This window comes from Equus przewalskii, chromosome 12 (genome assembly GCF_037783145.1).
Source record: "Equus przewalskii isolate Varuska chromosome 12, EquPr2, whole genome shotgun sequence".
NCBI lineage: Eukaryota > Metazoa > Chordata > Mammalia > Perissodactyla > Equidae > Equus > Equus przewalskii.
The window spans coordinates 33,956,414-33,963,924 of NC_091842.1; the positions used below are offsets into that span (position 1 = coordinate 33,956,414).

General features: G+C 49.8%; 1 long non-coding RNA gene across 1 annotated transcript; it reads right to left on the bottom strand.

The window, feature by feature from the left end:
* Nucleotides 1-3,813: 3,813 nt before the first annotated feature.
* LOC103563118 (uncharacterized) lies at nt 3,814-7,198 on the bottom strand. Its single transcript, XR_547810.2, has 3 exons — nt 7,026-7,198; nt 6,663-6,775; nt 3,814-5,824 (listed from the first exon to the last, which is right to left on the bottom strand). It is a non-coding gene; the product is annotated as an uncharacterized lncRNA (long non-coding RNA).
* Nucleotides 7,199-7,511: the final 313 nt, after the last annotated feature.

Below are 7,511 nucleotides of genomic sequence, written 5' to 3' on the forward strand. Positions count from 1 at the left end.
CCAAAGTTTAAGCTGCACATCTGCTCAAAATTTGTCATCAACAAGAACAGAGACCAGAGGAACCAGGAAGAAGTGGCTTCTCTGTGTCGGTAGCAGGACCATAGTGTGGGTTCACCACGGGCTTGGACACAGGCGAGGAAAGAGAGGTGTGACTTGACCTTGGCTCCGGGTTCCCTTAAAGAACAGATTTCTTTTGGCTGGGAGGGGAGGTTAAATGGCTGTGACGTGTTGCTGCCTCGTCCAGAAAGGAATGGAGGGTCAGGGCGCTGCTGGAGAGCTGAGAGGCAGGAGGGCGTCCACATTCCTGGTCTGACCCTGAGTTGGAGACGGGGATGGGGTGATAACAAGGCGGCTGCCACCCTCTATCCTCTTAGCTGTGTTTAGGTTTGCATTCTCCGGAAGCCTGCTTTTCCTCTTCGTCATCCTACTGCAGCCTGGGGTGGATGGTCTTTTGTCTTGAAAAAAGGACCCTGAGAGGCCCCCAGACCTTCTCAGAATAAGGTGTGATGTCTGGATGGTGAGATCCCTCACTAGAATCATTGAGCCATCCTGGGCCATGGCTAACTCTACCCTGCTCAGCTGGCTGCCTACGTTCAAACCTCGTCGCAGCATTTCCCTGCTGTGTGACCTCGGGCCAACTGCTCGATTTCTCTGGGCCTCTGCTTCCTGTAAAATGGGAACAGCCATAGCAGCGACTGCAGGGGCAGACAGTGAGTGCTCAGTGAGGGCTATTAATCTCTTATTACTGTCGAGTCACCGGCCCAAGTCCACCTATCAAGTAAGTGGCAGATTCAAGGTTTGAAATTAGATTTTCTGACTCCAGATCCTGGGTTCTCAATCTTGCCACATGCTGGACCCACTTGGGAAGCTTCTGAAGCCGGGATCCCACAAAGGTAGCCGTTTAATTGGTCTGGGGAGTGGCCTGCGTGTAGAAGGTAGAGTTCTCCAGGTGATTCTAATGTGCAGCTGGGGGTGGAAAACCTCTCTGCTCCATGTTAGAACTCAGGTGCAACCAAGTGACAGTCAGGACGCTGCAGTACACCACCTCCTGTGACTGGCTTACCCCGCTGAGCATAATGTCCTTCAGGTTCACCCATGTTGTAGCATGTGACAGGGTTTCCTTTTTTATGCCTGAATACTATTCCATTGTATGGACATACCACATTCTCTTTATCCCTTCATCTGTCAATGGACGTTGAATTGTTTCTACTCTTGATGCCTCCTACGTGAGGTATCTACAGTAGCCAAATTGACAGGAACAGAAAGTAGACTGGTGGTTGCCAGGGGCTCGGGGAGGGGGAACAAGGAGGTGATGGCTGAGCTCACCGAGGATTCTGGGAGGAGAGGCACCAGGGAGAGCAGGAAGGTGCAGAGCCAGCGCGTGGGGCAGCTGCTGGAGTGGAAGGGCTTTCCTAGGGGGTGAATGGGAGACTCAGGCTGCCAGGGGTTCCAAGCTGGGATCCGGGGCTTTTAGCAGGAACTGCAGACACGGACTTCTGAGAACTGCCGCCTGCTGCTTGACAAGGTGTGGCCCGCTGGCTCCTGCCTCCCTGCCCGTGGGTGAGTTGACACAATAACCAGAGTGCCTATCAAAGGACCGATGACTCAGCCTCCAGGTCCAGCCTCCATCTTGCTTGGCTTGTTTTCTGGGCAAGGCGGCAGAGAACCAGCGGGCAAGATGGGGCAAAATGCACAACTTGCCAGATTTCGCCAGCAGCTCATCTGGTTTCAGATTCAAACTGCCGTTCTGTTTCATTGTACGTGAGAAAGTCATCGTAGTTTGCTGGTGGGAGAAAAGGGGTTTCTTAAAGTGTGGTCCACGGATGCCCTGGGTATGTCGAGAATACAGATTCCTGGGCTGTACCCCAGACTCGTTAAGTGGGACCCTCAAAGTGGGGGGCCCTGGAACCTGCCATTTTAACAAGCTCTCCAAGGATTTGGACTGAAGGGTGTCAGTGGATTGCCACTGGGAATAATTCCTGGGATGCTTAACCCTGTGAGCTGGGCCAGAGAGCCCAAAGAGGAGGCGGCGATGGCCAACCCACCTGAACTTCCTTCTCTCCTGGCTCTCTTCTTTGCCTTGCTGAGCACAACAAACACAGAGTGGACCTCAGAGGTGGTCTGAAAATGCAATGACCTGACTTCAGTATAGTCCAACCCAAAATGCTAAATTTAAAAAAGGAAGGAAATCACACTTATTCATGGTCCACAGGTTTTCAAAAGACCTGTTAATCATGTGGAGATTTATTGCTTTTTTTGGCCGTCTTATATGTAGTCTCCTTGCTTTAGTAACAACGCCCCAAGATCCATTTGGAGTCATCTCTGCCTCCCCGTGGGCAATCTGATGGGCAGGTCAGTCAGGGCGTCTGGTGGCAGGTGACCCAAGCCAGACCATCAACATTTCTCTCCGAGGCTCGGTGAGGATGGAAAACCCAGTTGGTGTTTGTTCCCTCCAGCAAACGTATCTCGCTCAGTCTCTGTCAGTCTCCGTCTCTTGGATTCTCTTTGCCCCTCTCTGAGCCTTCTCTAGCACACGGAAGTTCCGTGGACCACCCGAGGTCCCTCCCAGGAATCCGCCTGCTGCTTACGCTCTGGTCCTCTCGACAACCCTGAAGGTTCTCTCTTTGTGTCTGCATGCTGCTGCAGTGTTCTGGAAAGCTTCACCCTGCTTTTATTTGTCACGGGGAGAAGGGAAGAGCCGAGGTGAGAATGACGATGTGAATCTTTTCTCTGCCATTCATTTTGCCACATTCAACTCAGTCCATCATAAAAGCTTTACATTTTCATCACAGACAACGTGGAGTAAGTTGCTTCCATGGACTCATTGAGATTTGGGTCTTTTTCCACGTGCGTCGGATTTCCAGTCTAAACTCACTGCTTTTAAGCTACATCAGTCGGTTCCAATTTGATGAAAGGATGAAAGAGTGAATGCAGAGGGGAGAGAACGTTTTGCTGGATGATAAAACCCACCTGCAAGGGCTTTTGTTTCTAAGTAGAACTGAAGCTCTGGAATCGAGAACACAGCCAGAGAAGAGCTTCTGACCCTAAGTTAGAAAAACCAACTCACTTCTCAGGCAATTCCAGTTAAAATTTGTGAAATCAAGTTAGGAATCAAAATCAACTGAGAACCAATGTTTGGGGGGAAAGCACCATAATGTCCCTAGATATTAGCTAAAAGACTTGCTACGTTGGCATGAGATTTCGAATATGTTATTTAGTAGTATTGTGACCATCAATTAGTTTCAACACCAAAAATGACAAAAAGCAGGTTTAAGTTCAATTTCAGAAATGTGAAGCGGCACTACTGCCACCTGGTGGCCATTTATGCAAATTGTTCGTTCAGGTTTGTTTTTTTTTTTAAAGGATTGGCACCTGGGCTAACAACTGTTGCCAATCTTTTTTTTTTTTCTGCTTTATTTCCCAAACGCCCCCCGCCCCCCCCACCCCCCCCCACCCCCCCACCCCCCCACCCCCCCCCGCCCGCCCGCCCCCGGCCCGGTGCATAGTTGTATATCTTAGTTGCAGGTCCTTCCAGTTGTGGGATGTGGGACGCCGCCTCAACGTGGCCTGACGAGCGGTGCCATGTCTGCGCCCAGGATCCGAACCCTGGGCCGCTGCAGCGGAGCGCGCGAACTTAACCACTCGGCCACGGAGCCGGCCCCCCGTTCAGGTCTTTTAAGGACAAAATTTGTGACATTGAACGGAGGCCGTCACAGGCAAACATTCCAGCACCCTCATCATTTGGCTATTGACCTGGGCTGTCTACATTTCTATATTCAGTTAACATCTCGATTATAGACCAAAACAATTTGGTATGGTTTGGTCAGAAAAAAGTTTCTCTTTTATTTATTTCTTAAAATCAGATATTCCCCAAAGAAGAGAAAGGATTCCAGTGATTTCTTTTACGGTTGTTCTACGTTCTCTTCTGCCGTGTTATTTTTCTTGCAGGAAGAAGGGTGGGTGCTTTTATTCGGCCCTCCTTAGTGGCCTCAGGGCAGAATAACTGGACCCTCGGGCCTGGGCCTGTTACATGCATTGAAGGTTCCCTGAACAGTATTTATTCTTCAGTCCCCCTGCCCCTGGACATCGCTTCCATGACCCCAGTCCCAGCTGCTGTCATCTTGCCCCGACCATTGCAATAGACTTGTAATTAGTCACCCTGGTTTCCCCCACTCCCACTCCCACTCCCACCCCCTTCACCAGCCTATTTTCTACCTGGCAAGCAGAGTCATCTCCTCAATCTTGTCCCGTCACCCATCTGGACTGAAACCTTCAATGGCTCCCCACTACTCCCAAGACAACGACCAAACTTCTTAACACAGACTACCGGTCTCTAATAGGGTCCCAGGTGCTGTTGCTGCCTCATAAACAAGCCCGTAACTTAGTGGCTTAAAAGAACTTTTACTTTGCTCCCAGTCTTGCGGGTCAGGAATGTGGGTAGGGTTCTGCAGGGCTGCTCCTCTGCTCCGCGTGGCTTCAGCTGGGGCGTTTAAAACCCAGGCTCTGCTTCAACGATGGCTTCCTCGCTCGCCTTGGTGCTCCCTGGCCTCTCTCTCCGTGTGGCATCTTGTTCTCCAGGGCCTTGTGGCCTGGGCCTCCTGCAGCCTGGTGCTCTCAGGGCGAGGGGCACTTCTTATGTGACAGCCAGCTCCGAGAGCCGGCATAGCATCGCTTTCACTGTATTCTGTTGGCCGAAGCAGTCACGGACTGCTCCCAGAGTCACAGGGATGGGGAGAGACCCCACCCTAGAGGGGGGAGCGAGGCGAGGCCACACGGCAGAGGAGCAGGTGGCACGGCAGGTACTCCCCACTCTGTGTACGTGGTCCAGCTCCTGCGGACCCCTGCAGGCCCCCCAAACCCCAGGCCATCCTGAACCACCTGCCTCTTGCCAGTGTTCCTCCCTGTGCCCTTAACCCGGGAGCTCTACCCGCTCTGCAGACTTCAGCTGGGTCGGGATTTCTAGAGGGTTGTCTTACCCGACCCAGCGTAGATGCTGAGCCCATGATCCAATGTTTCATCTCTCAACTTTTTGTTTTGAAGAATTTCAACCTACAGAAACATTGCAAGCACAATATGATGAATGCCCATATGCTTTCTACTTGACTTCACCAACGGTTAACGTTGTGGTCACACTTGCTTTTATCTTTCTGTGTGTATGTGTGTGTCTGCGCACGTGGGTGTAAGTAATTTAGGAACCATTTGCGAGTTAGTTGCAGACATCAAGGCCCTTTGCCTCCCAGGACTTTGGTGGTATCTCTGAAAAGCCGGGGCTCATTTTCGGGTGATTTAACATGGACACAGCACTCTTATCCATATGTATCCATAGTTGGACTTTGCCAATTGCCCAAATGATGTCCTCCTGAGCTGTTTTTCTAAATCCAGGATCTGCTAAGGATCATGTATGCATTGCATTGTCCCCTGGGACCCCTTGCACACCCTAACCCTTTTCCTTCAGAGACTTTCCCGATGGGTGTTAAGCCCCTTGGCCTGGCACAAGCCCGTCCCCAGACACTCTTGTGCTTAACTCCTTCTCATCCTTCAGGCCTCAGTTTGTGCCTCCTCCTCCAGGAAGCTCTCCTTGACCAGCCTGTCTCACATAGGCTCCCCGGCCCCATCACACTTCACCATATCTCACTGCTCATTTTCCTTGTGGGCCACATCGCGTCGCTCTCTGAAAATCTCACGTGTGCTGTGCACTTCTTGCTTGTTGATCTCCTGTGTCCCCCACCAGGTCAGCTCCAAGAGAGCAGGGCCAGTGGCTAGTCCTTTTCTCCATGTCGGCACCTGGCACGGTGTCCAGCCCAGGGTAGATGTTCAATAATTCCTTGACAAACGAAGACATGAACATTTCACTGGGAAAATTTAACAAACGGGTGCAAATAGAGTTTAGGGCCGCCTGAGCTGCAAGTGCCAAGCCTTTCCCATGTCATAAACCTGCCAGCACAACTGAGTGTGTCTTGGGCCGCAATCCAGCCTACCCAAGCTTGGCCTCTATTTTGCTCAGAGGAATAACCCCTGCCCATAAATTTACCAAATTGGATTTTTACAGAGCCCATGTGGCCTGAAATAAGGCTCCTCATCCTACTACTAAACTAGCCCAAATATCTGCTTGCTACACATGGGTGTGAGCAAGAGATGGGGGAGTGTCCCTGGCTTATAGGTTAATTTCTTTTTCATGGAGAGATAAGTGGTAGGTAAGTACAATTAGCCCAAAAGGAAGTGACTACAAGCTGTGGCGATGATCATGGTAATTTGTAGATCGTCCAGAAAATTCCCCACGATCCCCAATAATTACCACCACATGTGGTTTCCACGGTGATCGGGTGGGTTTGAATTGATCATTGCTACCATGACAGAACCACCTGTGCCGTGTCAGTGTCCTTCCTCTGGCACTCCGGTCATCAATCCCACAGATTAGTCACAGCATTAGGAACCCCCCAAACGCAATACTTTCTTGAGTGTGAACAGTTAAAACTCAGTATTGGAAAAATCAGATATGATCTGGCTCGCGTATTATCTTGACTAAATCCATTCCACCCCAACGTGTCCAGTTGCATTTACTGTTTTCCTTAGAGCCCAAATCCAGGGGACTATAATTGGGTTGAATTAGTTCTGAATCAATCCTGAGGGTAGAGACATTGTCTTTACACATCATCACTAACCTCCATCAAAGTAAGGAAAAGGACTTCCAGGTGTGTCCTTGCCCCAACGATCAGTCACAGCATCAAGACTCGTGTTCCTTGATATCAGCTTTATTGATCCAACTTCCTGGAATCTTTAAAAGAATTTTATTTCACTGGCATTGACACATGGTTGTCCAACCTGCGACGCCCCCGGCCTGAATTTTAAAATTATGGGAAATCATTCCTTTCAAAGAGATTTGAGAAAAATACTGTATCCTGCTGTATGGGTTATTTGATTATCTCTTTGGAAGGCTCTTGCTTGTTGACTGGTGGGAGTTGGAGTTTGAACTAATTTTTGTCCTTTTCTATCATCCAAACAGCCAATCTGTTAAGATCTCTTACCATTCCTTGTAGATCCTGTGGTCACTGTAGACCTTGCCTGTCCATTTGGATGCCTGGGTCCCAGCAGGTGGGGCTCTTCACCCCAATATAATTCTCCCATCCATAGTTCATCTAGGGAGGGAAAACTTTTCCTCTTCCCTCTTAGGTTCTGTGCCTGGAGCCTGTGAATTAAACTGACAAAAGATAGATTAACAGTAGAAAAGGAACACAAATTTTACTACTTTTACCTGCACAGGAGCATCACAGAAAATAGGTGAAACCCCAAAGAACTGGTTAGACTCGGGAGTTTAAATACCATTTTAACAAAGGGTGGGAAATTATGGAGAAGTGATGAGACAAAGGAAAGGGAGTTTGGGCTCCTTGGGACTGTCAATTGTGGGAAGGTGACTAGGAAATGTGTGGCAGAAGAAGGTTGTTTAGTAGGGTCCGTTATGCAGACTCATCTCGGTGCCATCTGCCTGGTAGGGGAGAGGCGAACACCTTTAC